Here is a 16624-nt window from a genome sequence, read left to right on the forward strand (position 1 = left end):
TTCTCGTTACACAATATTAAACTGGGGCTGCGGTGGTTCAGCGGTAGAGCGTTCATCTTTGGTGCATGGGGTCCTTGCTTCGATCCCAGGTCGCGTCAAGTGAGCTTTGTGATGGACAAACACCGTGTGCGTGCGTTTTCTCAGGGTACTTTCTTCATTCTGCCATTTTATTCATTTCTCATCGTCACCGCCTCCTTTAGCCTAGCCGGCATCACCGTGGAACGTAAAACTTGAATATTTCGTTTTATTTTCTATTTCTATACTACTAGTAAACTAACTTAAAGAGTAGAACAGAAAGTGCCAGGCTATTAAGAAAGAATAAAGTAGGTTTTATTAATCTTTCATAAAATATAATTGGGGAAATTCACATCACTCCATTTTGTTCTTCTCCTTTCTTTTTTTATCAATTCATTATTGATCAATGGAGTTTTAAAACTCACTCAACTTTCAAACAAGGGAACTCTCTTCTATAAAAAAAAACACACAACTTTTCTAGTTTTATAATTTCTTTCAATTTATTTTTCTAATCTGTTTTTTCATATCCGCTATGTTGTATGTCAATCAAAATGATCTATTAATAATGATTTTCCTTACAATTTTAAAACGTTTCTCTGCTTTGATGCAAATATCTACTTAAGCTATCTGTTTTTTTTTTTTTTTTTAATTTTTGTATTGATGTATATGACACTGTCTACTTGTCTGAAGTCTTCAATATTATTATTCTTATTAGCAGTTCTTGGATTTTAAAACAGAGAGTACTCACATCTTTCCAATTGTAAATTTAAGTTCAATTCAGGTATCATGTGAAATTGAGGTCTTGCACTATATGTATATATATATATATATATCCTTCAAACTGCATAATATCTTAATTCGAAAATAGGAGGAGTATCCAAAAGTTCGGGCAATCACCTAGAAGGTGACGCACTACGGACCCCCTCGGATAGGAATTTTACGTATAGTTATGTCTTTGTATGTTAACCATGCAAATTCCGGACTAGTTAGAACAATTCTTTCTTTCTTGTTGTTTACGGATAAATCACTGAAGGTGCGATGATTGACAAGATTGAGGCACGGAACGTCGTTAAGTTCTTCCATCTTATGGGGAAATCAGCAAAGTGGATCCACAAAGAGATGAAAGAAGTCTATGGGGTTGAAAGCCCATCCTATGATATGGTATCCAAGTGGGAACAGCAATTCCATTATGATCATCGCCGACACCTCTTGATCTGGAAGGCCATCTTTTACTGATGATGCCACTTTGACGGAGAAGGTTGAGATCATAATGGAAGACAGGAGGATAACTACTGAAAGTGTTATGTGTGCAATAAGTATGACTTATTGGTCTGCTTGAAATATCATTTACATTCATCTGCATCTTCGGAAAGTGTCAGCACGGTGGGTGCTACGACTGCTCACACCTTTCCAGAAGAGGACTCTGCAAGAGAAATATTGTATTACTGTGAGGTGAATGAAGGGGACCTTTCCGGACACTAGTGATAATAGATGAAAGTTTGGTTTATCTTAATAACCCAGAAACAAGTAAATAAGCAAATAATGGAAACACTCCTTTCCCCCACGCCCACAATGACAAATTATCTACCTTCAGACTATTACTAGTACCTGTTATTTCTATCTCCTGACCAAATTACTAGAAGATCTGAAGAAGAAACGTCGTGGATTGATCACAAAAAGGGTGCTGCTGCTCGCAGATAATACATCAGCTCATTCCGCTCTTGCATTCATGAGGAAGGGAATGGAATTAGGATATAAAATATTACCCTACACCATACTCACCGGATGTAGCACCAAGTAACTCCTTTCTCTTCCTAGAAATGAAGTTTTTACTAAGAGGACGGCATTTTGACAGTAAGGATAAGGTCATTTCTGATTTTGAACTGTGGTTTTGAAGCCAAACTGCAGACTTCTACAAAACCGGTTAACGGAAAACGAAGAACCGCTGGCAAAAATGTTCCGCTTGGCACGGTGACTACTAAGAGAAGGACTAAAACCATCATTGTATCAAAGTTCTGTAGAATAAATTTCTTCTAGGTGATTGCTCAAACTTTTTGATACCCCCTCGTATTATTAATGTTTTTTGTTACTCACGCAACAATTTTGATATAGGGAGTTTCGGTACGGGCATGTAATTTGAGGTACTCAGGAACTACCTCTGTAAAAATTGTTGCACAAGTACCGCAGGATTCTGAGATTTGTATAGGGCACATACTAGTTCCTAAGTTAAATCTTGACCCGACTACGGTAGGTTCCATAGTTTTGTAGCTATGGACCTTTAAAATTCATTTTTTCTTGTTTTCGGCAGCCTATAACTCCGGAAGGAAGCATTTATGCAGCCAGGTTTGCCTATACATTTTGTCTTATGTTGGTGTCATTAATCACCTTCCAAACGTTGTCGCTGTTGTTTTGAAACATTCTACATACATTCATATATATATATATATATATATATATATATATATATATATATATATATATATATATATATATATAAATATATATATATATATAATATACAGTAGAGCGTCGATTATCCGAAGTAATTGGGGGACATGGGTGTTCGGAAAACTGGTTTGTTCGGATAATCGAACTGTACATGTTTATTTGCCATGCGCGGAGCGGCACGCCTCAACTCTAAGCTGGCGCAGCTGTTGCTGTGAACAGCTTTGATACTGCCGCTACTTCTACAGCCAGTGCCAAACCGACAGAATTGTGCTGATTGTTGAAACACAGCGACTGACGGCTTGGCCGGTCAGCAGCGCCTTATGAAGGCCCCATTAGAAGCAATGTTCCGCCAGCGGTGGCTCAGTGCGGCGACTACTGTGGGAAACTTGGTTTGGGAGTGAGGGGGATGATGGACGGTAGGGTGGGAGAGTAACAGGTGCGAGCGAGTACACAGTTCGGTTAAGCGGTCGTTCGGTTGACCGAAGTTCGGATAATCGACGCTTTACTGTATATATATATATATATATATATATATATATATATATATATATATATATATATATATACACTATGTGATCAAAAGTATCCGGATACCCCCCAAAACATACGTTTTTCATATTAGGTGCGTTGTGCTGCCACCTACTGCCAGGTACTTATTATCAGCGACCTCTGTAGTCATTAGACATCGTGAGAAAGCAGAATGGGGCGCTCTGCGGAACTCACGGACTTCGAACGTGGTCAGCTATTTGGGTGTCACTTGTGTCAGAAGTCTGTACGCGAGATTTCCACACTCCTAAACGTCCCTAGGTCCACTGCCTCTGATGTGATAGTGAAGTGGAAACGTGAAGGAACACGTACAGCACAAATTCGTACAGGCCGATCACGACAGAGACTACCGACAGTTGAAGAGGGTCGTAAAGTGTAATAGACAGACATGTATCCAGACCATCACACAGGAATTCCAAACTGCATCAGGATCCACTCCAAGTACTATGACAGTTAGGCGTGAGGTGAGAAAACTTGGATCTCACGGTCGAGCTGCTGCTCATAAACCACACATCACGCAGGTAAATGCCAAACGACGCCTTGTTTGGTGCAAGGAGCGTAAACATTGGACGATTGAACAGTGACAAAACGTTGTGTGGAGTGACGAATCACGGTAAACAATCTGGCAATCCGATGACTGGGTGTGGGTAGGGCGAATGCCCAGTGAACGTCATCTATCAGTGTGTGTAGTGTCAACAGTAAAATTCGGAGGTGGTAGTGTTATGGTGTGGTCGTGTTTTTCTTGGAGGGAGCTTGCACCCCTTGTTGTTTTTCGTGGCACTCACACAGCGCAGGAATACATTGATGTTTTAAGCACCTTCTTGTTTCCCACTGTTGAAGAGCAATTCGGGGTTGGCGATTGCATCTTTCAACACGATCGAGCACCTGTTCATACTGCACGGTCTATGGCGGGGTGGTTACACGACGAAAACATCCCTGTAATGGACTGGCCTGCACAATGTCCTGATATGAATCCTATAGAACATCTTTGGGATGTTTTGGAACGCCGACTTCGTGCCAGGTCTCACCGACCTACATCGATACCTCTCCTCAGTTCAGCACTCCGTGAAGAATGGGCTCCCATTCGCTAAGAAACCTTCCAGCGCCTGATTTAAGGTACCGTCAAATGGGGTGAATAGAAACACATTTTTGGCTATATGAGAATATAAGTCTGGTAATGTTAAAGATTTCGCGTATCAGATTATTCCAAAAGAAAGGTCTTAATATGCTAATGAATTTCAGTAAACGTCATATTAATTTATCAACTCCACTTTTCTTCACCTTGATTTTTCTTAATGTTTCTATTCACCCCTACCCATGGGGTGAATAGAAACAATTACTTTATTTTCATTGTTGTTTCTTTTATACTATTGGAAAGGTAAAAAAGAAACAGCGTATTTGTTGAAACGAACGATTTATTTGATACCTGCAAGATATTAGTTCAATAAGACCAGTATTACATAAGTTACAAACTTATAAAACAATACAATGCACAATATAGGTATAAACGACCATATAGTTTTGATGATATTTGAATAAGATTTAAACCACTGAAATCATCAGGGAAACTTATCATGAGTTGAGTTGATTTTGAGGTTTACGTCCCGTTCAGCAGCGAGGCTATATGAGACGTGTACCTACTGATTAACGTAGAATCAGAACTACATGAGCTCCCGCCGGGAATCGAACCCGGGTCTCCCACGCCAAAGGCGCGTACGCTAACCGCTTAGCCACGAAGGGGCCCGAGAGTTATCATATACTTAAAGTGTGCTGACGAACTCCTAATAAAACCCAACAGTTTCGTTCTGAAAATTTCATTGTTTATGTGCTCTCTTATAAAACACTCCCACATATGCATCATGTTCCCACTTTTGCACTTGGGTGCTGAATAGTCTCATCGAGTTTTAGCTTCTCATTTTACCACAGCAAAATCACCAGCTTTAGAAAACCATCATCTAGTTCGTGATCGTCTGGAATGTTGTCTTCTGGAGTGTTGTCTTTCTCCTCTTCCGACAATACAAAGGTAGATTGAGTTTCGTTGTGATTTGATGAAAATGTATCATTTTCAGAAAACAAACCAAAACTCTTACCAGAAACATCTATTCGTACTCTCTTCTTCCCTTATTTAATTTTTTCATCTTCTCTCATGCTCCTGAGAAGATCCATAAGGGAACGGTTTACAGTCTGAGATGACTTTTGCTGTTCTGTTTCTTCTCGTTCATTGTCTTTTTTTGGCAACATCCTCAGTTTTTGGTCTCGACAAAGGGGAAAAATTCCACACTTTTCAAATCCAGCCCTGATATTTTCCTCCTTCAGTTTCACACTTTTTTTTTCAGAAGACTTGGAAATTTGTTCTTAGAGATGGTTGATACATTCCTATCAGGTCCTTTTTTCTGCTCCTCAAGAATTCTCCACTCCTTGAGGAATTTCAAGAATTTTCCAAGAAGTGTTTCTATTCACCCCACTAATTAAAAATGATAACAATAACCCAGTAAAGTTAAATTTTGATTAAAAATAATTTACAAAAGGAAAACTTTTACTATGAACGTCAGTAAATGAAACAACAAACTACAAAATAGGCATATGCTCAAATGCAACAAATATGAAAATGTCATACTTACCAAGAAAGTTTAAGGAGCGCTAAAATACCGTGTAAGATTTCAGTAACACATTAATGCTACTGCCGTCTACCTCAGTGTTCCCAACTCAGTAAAACATTTTGTCTCTGCCCTGGACACTTTAGCCGTATAAGACTATGTTAAGAAATTTCAGTTTTCTTGATTAATTTATCGTCCAGATAAATCCAAAACTAATCTGGGAGTTTTGTTTCTATTCACCCCCATGTTTCTATTCACCCCATTTGACGGTATGCTTACAAGAGTGGAAGCTGTCATTAAGGCTAAGGGTGGGCCAACACAATATTGAATTCCAGCAGTACCGATGGAGGGCGCTACGAATTTATAAGTCATTTTCAGCCAGGTGTCCGGATATTTTCGATCACATAGTGTATATACTGTATATATATATATATATATATATATATATATATATATATATATATATATATATATATATATATATATATATATATATATATATATATATATATGTGTGTGTGTGTGTGTGTGTGTGTGTGTGTGCAATGGTTTGACACAATAGTTAGAAGTTGTAAAAGTTAAAATGAAGTAATGTTGTCTTAAATTTCATTGAATCTACACTATTCCTTTGCATGAAGCTCATACTGCTTGCTGTGTATGCAAGATCGATATATCGTTATAGACAATGTATGACAAAAAAAAAAAAAAAAAAAGAACAACGAAATACTTTATGCTTCGTTCGTCTAAAGAATCCATCCAAACAGAAGTATGGAGTCCGCATAAAATAGTAGCAGTGATTGCTAACATAATAGCGACTGGCATTCATTCTGTGCGAAACCAACACTTTGCATTCAAACTTACACCGATACCCACATAACTGGGACGTGATTTCAAGCCTGTTTGATGCAATATGTATGCATTTCAACATTTACTCGGGAGGGGGGGGGGGAGAGACAACAATAATAGAAACCAAAATTTTACGAGTGAACTGCTTCCCTCTCTCACACAGATTCGTTCAGTTGACGTTTATAAATTTATGAGGCTGAATGATCGAATTAAATTACACATATCTTCATATCGGTGACCCCCATATGGTTGTTGCCTGTTATTTGTCATTGCATGTACAGTGTATGCGAACGAAATTGCATGTCACTTGTTTTGGATATGACAAGCTAGTTGGTCGTAAATTGTCGTAGGTTCGATTTATCTAGTCATAGCGGATGTACGTGTGTCTATGCAGAACTAATATGCAGTGCAGACAGAGTTTGGCATTAAAACAAAAGAAATTCATGAAACTCTGCAGTGAATTAGGTACACGTTTGGATGGTGTTTCATACGAATTGTAACGGTATAAGTTGTTTCAAAAAGGTCGAATATATAGTAGTACATTTGGTTTCACGTCTCTGACTTGCGTACATGTATTTTTTCTTTACATTTTTAATTAGACAACATAAAAAATGTCCTAATAACTAGCCGTTTACTAATTTCTACATCTAATTGAGTTTCACAAAATAATATGGATGAATGTGAATCCTCATGTACAGTTTTTTTTTTAGAAAATCTAGAAAAGCAAAGTTCTTTGTAAACCTAAAAATTGATGCTCTGCAATAACAACGCCATCTACTAAGGTGAAATTGATATTGAAGAATGACGTCATTAAGCTTTTATTATAACACTAGCGTCAATTACCCGTTTTGCTGGGTAAAAATAAGAAAATTTAGTAATATGTTGCATTAGTCAGTAGCTTTTAGCTATTACTGAAGTGCTCTCAAATCGATAGAATCAAAGAAAATATAATGAAAAATCAGAAAATAATTAGTAATGTATAGACATAAAAGACAAATATCAGTATTGTGGGCTGGATTTGGATCGAAAGTGTCACTGTTCATCTCAGCGGCCTCAAAAACTATGGATTCGACACTAATATTGATATTTTTATATATTTCCGCTTGATCGTCGCTAGACTGGACTTACAAACATAAAGCAGACTTTGGTAAATGAACTTCGGGGCCATCTTTCGCGAAGTAGTAGTGCAGAATTAAAGTGTTAATATCACAAACTCGGAGAGCGCAATAGCCAAAAATAGCGGAGAAAGGGCGTCTTAAAGTTTCCCACTGGCTGCATATATGATACGACGCGTAAAGTTATCAAGTGTCGCTGAGGCAGTGTGAGGAGCATCTATGACTCAAGTGAAACGGGTCTCGGGTTCGATTCCCGCTCAAGTAAGTTTTTGTTTGCTTTTACCAATAAAGTAGTAATTTGTAGCTACAAGTGAAATATTAATTCACCATATGTTTATAATGCATAAAACAGTCGAAATCAGTTGTAAAACTTTGTAATTTTCCATGTTAACTAGCAACAAAATGTAACCTATTCCGTAAATATTTTGATATCATAAGTTATATTATGGTTAGCATAGTCGTTATGTAAAAATGTTCTTGGCGCTTCGTCTCTATATCTGTGGACATTGTGCGAATTACAAGGGGGATGAAGTGGAAATCCCCTTTGGGAATACTGGATGCATGCTATAGCCAAAGGGAATTTCTCCCTCATTCCCCTCATACATGTTCTTCATTCTGCCACGTAGTTACTTGATAAGTTTACGCGTCGTCGGAATCTTTAAGACGCTTTTTGTCCGCTATTTTTGGCCATTGCGCTCTACCATTTTGTAATATCAAAACATTTTAAATGTGTACTACTACCTCGCGAAAGATGACCCCGAAGTTCATTTACCAAACCAGCTTTCTCCTTGTTAGTTCAACCGGTCAATAAGAGATGGCGTTGAAATGGCTCAGGCCATAAGGACAGTCACATCAGTGGTTAGTTAGTACAGTAGGTTAGGTTAGTTGACCTCTAAGGATGAGCTTATTCGGACGAAGTTTCTCAAAAAACGCCTCATAATTTTGTTCGTATTACGCTAATAATAGCTGCCGCATAACAAATAGGTTTAGAAATTGGAGCAAGAAGGTTTAGTGCGACGCTCCATACCTTTTATTTCAATATGCAGTAGTGAAATAATAAATTAACTTCGTTTTTAATTTTCGCCACTGATTGTATGAACATTCAAGCATCAAAAATATCACTAAAACGAGTAGAATGTTCGAAATCATATTTATTTTTATAACTTAATTTACCGGTAATGTTTTTAATCATACATGATCAATCTGCATTGTTTCATATAGAAGTTTAATACTTCCATCTTAAAACTGATTTTTTCCTATTATAAAGTAAACATATAATTAATTAAACAGCATTACTAAACACTCATGTGGAATAACAAGAAGAGAAAAAGGATAATTTGTAACCTAACTAATAAATGCATATAATAATAAATACTATACTAAACCATTAAATAAGAATGAGGAAACTATAATTACAACTAAACAAATAAAAATTAGAAACTAGGTAATTAAAAAACATAATAATTAATACTATTTGGGTTCATAAATGGCCTACAAAAGGAAGATCTCTACTAATTCTTTGCCGGTTGGCAAAGTTCCTAAAATAGCTGACACATTCCCCCGTTGAATGGCTATACTAATCCGTTATATTAGAAATGTTGTTGCTCGGGTATCTCCCGATTTTAGCGATATGCGTTCACCAACTTCAATGATGAAATTTAGCCTTTCTTGTCCCCATGAACCACTCGATTCAATTCCTATTGGCACAAACCAATATTTGTCCAATAGATTGATATATTTGTTTCTTTTGTCGACCTCTCTCCGTGTTGCTACGAGTCCTACTCGAGTCGACGTGTCTGAAATATTTGAGGGAACAAAAGTGTCTGTACAGGTCAAATCCCAAACAAGTGCCTTCCCTTTTTTCCAGAGACCCGGGTTCAATTCCCGGCGGGAGCTCAAGTGGTTTGGATTCCACGTTAATCAGTAGGTCCACGTCTCATATAACCTCGCTGCTAAAAGGGACGCTAAACTAAAATCAACTCAACTCAACTCCCTTTTTTCCATGGCACTAACGTCGTTCCGTCAGGCCGTTTTCCGTCATTGCTACTGCATCAATTTGGTTCTCTTATTGATGGAACGCCTGCTGAAATGAGAGCTCTTAGAATAATGTCATTTACACTGTCATGTCGTGAAATCCTGCCAGCACTGGGTTTACATGACAAGCCATGCAATCCTTTTCTATCTACATGGTCATTACATGCGGAGCAACGGTGTGGCTCGCAGATGTCTACTCCTAAACGTAGAGCAGTGGCTACTCGAAAACTCTCGTTAGATAGATGTAATCCCAGAGAAGATAAAAGTAAATCTTGAAGCCATGCTCCGTTTTCAGTTGATGTGACGGCAAGGAGCCTGGCTTTATCTTCGAGTAGAATATTTGTCCTGATTGTTGAAATTTATGTTCTACTGTAATAAAATGATTATTTTGTTTACAAGAAATAAACCACTATTTTAATATTACGCTTTGTTATTCATTCTAAAAATCATAAAAGTAAACGAAACTCAAGAAACAGGCATTATGAAACAGTGTAGAAAAGTATTAGTTTACTCATGTTTGTTATTAGTATTCAATTTCTGCCATTTTTTCGTCTTGCTTATTAAATTTTCATTCAGCGTGCGCCCCGAGGCGTGGGTCTAGTGAACCTAGTTCCTGCAGATCCGGTCCTACAGATGTCTTCAGGTAATACATTTTAAAGTACGAGTGTTCATCGAACTGTTGTGTAAGAATTGATCGATATTTTATGTAATTTTTAGTTTCTAACATCCTTATTTTCCAAGATTGTTCAATGAAATTTTCACAAGTGAAGTAGAATAAATACTACACTGCGTGATTCGAACGCTGTAAGAGAGGGACCGCCACTGTTATGTGAAAATGGGTAGGTTAACTCGGAAGTTAAACATTCCAGTGTGTGCTTAGAGCAGGAATGCACCCACCTGGAAGGGGGGGGGGTAGGTCCACCACATCCGGAACCTTGCAAAACTTTCTAACTCAACATACCTTTGTACGTTCTCTCAATAAAACTGTACTTGTTTAATAGGGGAATGATTGATGTTGCATGAAAATGTATTCTTACACTTTATCTGTACTCTTTCTCATATAAAGGGACCGTGGTGGCTCAGTGGTAGAGCGTTCACCTCTGGTGCGTGGAGTTCCTCATTCGATCCCTGCTCAAGCCAAGTGAACTTTGTGGTGGACACACTCCGTGTGTGTGGATTTTCTCCGGGTTCTCTAGTTTCCTCGCACTTTCGTCATTTCACTCATTTCTCATCATCACCGTCTTCTCTAGCCTAGCAGACATAATCGTAGGACGTAAAACTCAAAGATTTTTCTTTCTCTTATAAAAAAAATCTAATTCTATTTTCTTTTCTGAAAATATGTAGGTAGAAGTATTTTACAATTACTTATTGTCTTTTCGGATGCAGAATAATACCCGTTCAATAATACTTAGACGCAGTGGCTTGCAGTATTGGAGCCCTTCGAACAAAAATGTATGGGTGATGATTGACTGGCTTAGAATAATGATTTGCTTTAAAAAACGTTGATGAAAGAATTGCTTACAGCAAATGAAAAATACATTACTTGTTACAATTTGAAATATTGTTCACAACAATGAATATTTTTTTTTTTCATTTCCTGAGAACTCGCTATCTATATTCATTTTTTTAGTTCGTACTTTATACATACGCATTTTAACTTAAGCTTTTCTTCACAGAAAAGATGATTGGAACAACAAATATTGTCTTCTCTCCCTTTTGTGGAAATACCATGAAAATGCTCGATACAATGATTATACACAGCAGCCATTTTTTTTCTTCGTAGTTGCCCATCCCACAGAACACACTGATAAATTCGTATATTCCCGTTTCCGCCTCCATGCGGCTAATTGCTCAAGCACAAAGCAGGAAAGAGAGAAAGAACCGTACAAGTATAAATTGCAAAGACACTATGATTGATGAAGTGTGAACATTCAAAGTATTTGTCCGTTTGTTACATTTAGAAATGGGAGAGATAGAAAGAAAAAAGAAAGACCACGAAAAAAGTCAGTCGTATTATGATTTCAAAAATATTTCTTTTTTTAAAAAAATGGTTGAATTTGATTTTTTTTTTTAAAAAAGCACTTTTTCGCTCTATCTCTGACAAGCCATTAGTTTGATGAGCGGTCGCTGTGTGGCATTCACTCATAATCATTCATTGCAATGTTATGACGATTTTTTACCCATTTATTTCCCTGTCTGGGTTATGAATATATATATATATACGCGTGTGTGTGTGTGTCGAAAATTTTAATGATTTACGATCCTAAAAATTTTCACAATTTCTTTAATATTCGTGAGTTTCTTTATATAATTTGTATATATACCATTATACAATCACTGACATGAGTTCCTTCGTGGCTAAGCGGTTAGCGTACGCGTCTTTGGTGTTGGAGACCCGGGTTTGATTCTCGGCGGGAGCTCATGTGGTTAGGATTCCACGTTTATCAGTAGGTCCCGTCTCATATAGCCTCGTTGCTGAAGGAACGTTAAACTCAAAGTCAACTCAATTCTACCTACTAAAATGATACTAAAAATGTTATTTTCAAAATGAATATTGTAAAACTCGATGATATTATATATTAGACTAGTGATGTTTCAACGGTGGCCTGGGGAGGAAATTCTACCTCGTCCCCAAAAGCTACAAAATTTTACTCATGCATATCTTCAACCATACTCAACTGTGCTATTAATTATTAATACCTTTCTGACCAGAGTATATATACAAACTTATTTATTCAAGTTAAAATAAGGCGTAACAATTTCAATAACTTAACGTTATCTTTAACAGACGTTAACTGGAAGAGATAACAAGATATATAAAATAACAGGTAGCCTTAGTTCGCTTTCAGCGTTCTGATTGGCTCTCTGTCCGTGACGTCATCTGGAGGAACTTTAGCCGTAGCCACCGATATACAGGCCTGAGAGTGCTGACGTCACGAGGCTCATAGGTCATAACCGGTCGGGCCAAGTCTTATTAACATCACACTCTTGTTTGTTTGATGTTTTATTGTAAATTGTGATGGTAAAACATATAAAACACATCATTGTAAGCAAAATTACAGCAATTGTAATAAAATCATTAGAAGATAACGTTAAAACTAGAATTTAATACTTAGCTTAGTCTTTAAATATAATATAAAGTTCATAACTCCAGCAGCATCTTTGATTTTATAGTTTTATCTACAGTTATCGATAAGGATCGTAAAAATCGTAAGTGATACAACCATTATTTATTCTGGCACCTGAAAATAAAAGACTGAATGAAATATGGGATTGAGTATAGCCCACTCCGACCCAGTGATTTTTAACGAATCATAGTGATTCTAACGATTCATACTAGTTCATAATGAATCGGAATCGCATGTTATAAAGATGTATAAATAAGATGTAAATCTTGTGGTAAGGAAGTTTTAGTAAAAGTAGTAGTAGTAGTAATAGTAGCGGTAGTAGTAGTAGCAGTATCAGTAGTAGTAGTAGTTAGTAGCAATAGTAGTAGTAGTAATGGTAGTTAATAGCAATAGTAGTAGTAGTAGTAGGAACGGGTTAGAAGCCCCGCAAGGGTTGGTTGCGTTCTGTTCTCGATATAAGTAGAAGTAGTGACTCTCCCAGTTCCGGTGACAAAGAACTGGGGGGAGCGGGCTATACACAAGCCGAAATATGTACTATTTCCTGAAAGGATAAGAGAGACTCATTATCATAGACTGTAAGCAGCCAATATGAATCAAAAGTTCTGAAATAGTTTTTAATTGAATATTGTACGTCCAATTACCTACAAAAAATCTTTTTTCAAGAAGTGTGCACAATGAAACACTGCAAAGAATTTGTGTTGAATTTTTTAGTGTATAAGGTGCATTGTGAATAGTGCATACACCTACACCTTGTACAATAACTGTACTCATTGATGTAAATCCACGTTTGAAGTTAACCATTTTAAAATTACATGTAAGTGGTTGAAAAGTAGCCTTAATGTAGTGCATCAAATTTTAACATTGTTATTTAAGTTGCTGAGTGTGTGTTTAGTTTGATTTTTCTCATGAATGAATTGCCGGTATTTATTAAGTTAGGCGCAGATATAGAACCTGGTTCCAAATTGACTTTAATTACTTTCCCTTAATTTTTCACCAAGTAACACTCTTAGTAGATAAGATCGGGGTTAATATGCGGTGTTGTATTCCTCAATACAAGTTTATTCAGAAAGATATGAGCGTTATCACTTACAAAATTGCATTTATGCGAAAATACGCACGAACCTGTGGTAGTTAGTTACTTTGGATAAAGTTCCGTAGCTAGTGTATCGGATTAGTTTCCGTTATGAAATACTGGCAATTATTTAACATAGCGGAACCTAAGTTAATTTAACTTACTACTACTACTACTACTACCAAACTACTTATTATTACTATAGTATCGCTGGAATAAATAATAATACTTATATATATACAAATACATTATAATATATAATAAAACATAGTAATCATACTAATAGTAGGCGGGCGCGGTGGCTTAGTGGAAGAGCGCTCATCTCTGATGCTTGGCGTCTCTGGTTCGATCCCAGGTTGTGCCGTGTGAACTTTGTGGTGAACAAACACCGTACTCGTGGATTTTCTCGGGGTTCTCCCGTTTCCTCCTACTTTCTTCATTCCACCATTTCATTCATTTCTCATCATCATCGTCTCCTTTAGAATAACAGCATAATCGTGGAACGTAAAACTTAAAAGATTTCATTTCAATTCATACTAATAGTAATTCATACTAATACTAACCTAGAACATAAGGGTTGTTGAATACTAAGCCCATTATAGGATTGTTAATTACTAATCATTAAATTGTTTGTATAATACGACTGGCTGTAAGTATCATTTTTTCTAACTGTGGAGATAGTGTGTGAATTGAAGATTTTTTTCCAGAGGGGATGAGTTTCACCCAGATACGCACCCAACCATCACACGTAAATTATATATAGAGAATGGGGAAAGTTATCCCTGCCAAGGATGAACATTATCTTCTCCAGAGAGAGGATGAATTTTTGCCAGGGTGGGAATTCATGGTATCCCGTCGTCAATTTCCAGAGTGAGTGTGTAGGGGCCTGAAGAATAAATTAAATTCCACATTGTATTAGGTTCTATACAGTACAGCAGAGACGTATGCAGGGGATCGGTCCTACAGGTAGTGTTATATGCCGAAATATTCTAGACAGATAATTTACGTATTTTGACCTTTCGAATAGCTAGCTCGCGTGCAAAAACCGGCTTATTTCTATTTCATGAAGATCCAAGTTAAAATTTTAGTATCCCCATAATGAAGTTCTTAAAATGCCTCGAAGTTAATTTTCCAAAAAATTGGGACTAAGATAAATTATTTCTTTTATACGAAGAGGTTTTACAGAATTTAATAATGATCGAAAGAGCTATTTTAACTTGAAATTTTGTCGCCTAGCTAAATCGCTTTCTTGTACGCGAAAACGCATGTGCACAAAATATCGTGAAGATGTTTGTTCATTTTGAAATATAATTGAAATACCCAGAAACTAAGCTAAAGTGATATGTGGTAGTTGAGCCATAACTAAATCGCTTTCTTGCACGCTGTAACGCATTTGTACAAACTTTCTTTGAAATCCTTTGATTTTTAAAACATAAGTGAAGCGCCCCCGAGATGAAGCTCCCGAAAACGCCACTAAGCAAGTTTTGTCGAAAGTTGAGACTAAACTAGATCTCTTTACTGTACTCGAAAAAGGTAATTTCACAAAAGTTCATAATGATCGTAAAAAACTCTTTTAAGTTAAATCCCCCCCCCAAATGACATTGCGAAAACTCCATTGAACTAATTTGAGGAACTCGAAATTAAGCTAAAACGATTTTTTGTACGTGAAAATACATTTGCGAAAAATTTCATTTACACAATTTGTTCTTTTTGAAATATAATTGAGGTGCCCCTAAAATGAACCTCCCAAAACGCCACTAAACTAATTTTAGGTTATTGATTCATACCTAAACCATTCTTTTTGTACGTGGAAATGCATTTTCAGAAATTTTGTGAACATTCTTTGTTGCTTTTGTAATACAAGTGAGGCGCCCCCAAAATTGATGCGTCAGAAACGCCACTGAACAAGCTTTCCAAAAGTTGAGACCAAGCTAGATCAATTTCTCGTATTAAGAAATGTTTCACCACCAAATTTCATGTAAATTGTTAGAACCGTTTGCAATATAATGGGTTTTCAATTTTTCCTCCATTGTAACACGAAAGCCCTACCGATGATGATGTCACATTTTTGTTCACAGTCCTGCATATTGGTAGCTATACTTTAGCCCATCTCGAAACAGTATACCAACTAGCGTAATTTGCGTATGCACTATTTCACTTGGTCTCTTGAACGATAGCTCGCGATACCCAAGGATCTGATTAAATAGAAGATCTGCCCATATGAATCTTCATCCTATTAACTGAATGAAAAAAAAAAAAAAAACTAGCATTGGCACGTTTGTTTGGCAACTCTCGTTTCCGCCATATATGTTGGCTCAAAACATTTCGATCTTCATTTGTAGATATGTAGTGTGTCTGTCGTTTCGTTTTATTTAAGTCATTCCTTCATTTATATTATACAATGGTTACATACTGCACGTATGGGTGTACAAATAGGAATGAGAAGAAATTATCCGGAATAACCTTTCACAGGTAAGAAAATCACCAATCATAGGATACATATGACTGTGACGTATGGTTTCATGATTTTGTGGTATGGGCAGATCCTCTATTTTATAACATCCTTGGTGATACCTCACATGACGTCATCGACTGCAAAGTATCCTGGGAAAAATTAGAGCAGAAAGACTGAACGGAGAATCCCCTGAAAATATATTTTAATATTGTAAAATTTTATTTTTTAAAAAAATATGAAACAATGTGATATTGTTATAATTTACTGTTTCATTTAAATTTATAATATAACTGTTTTTCAATCATTATTATTTTCGCTTTTCCCTTTTTTTTATTATTTTAATAAAATATTCCAAATATGAGTTAATT

Source organism: Thermobia domestica, chromosome 16, assembly GCF_964235325.1.
Source record: "Thermobia domestica chromosome 16, izTheDome1.hap1.1, whole genome shotgun sequence".
Taxonomy (NCBI): domain Eukaryota; kingdom Metazoa; phylum Arthropoda; class Insecta; order Zygentoma; family Lepismatidae; genus Thermobia; species Thermobia domestica.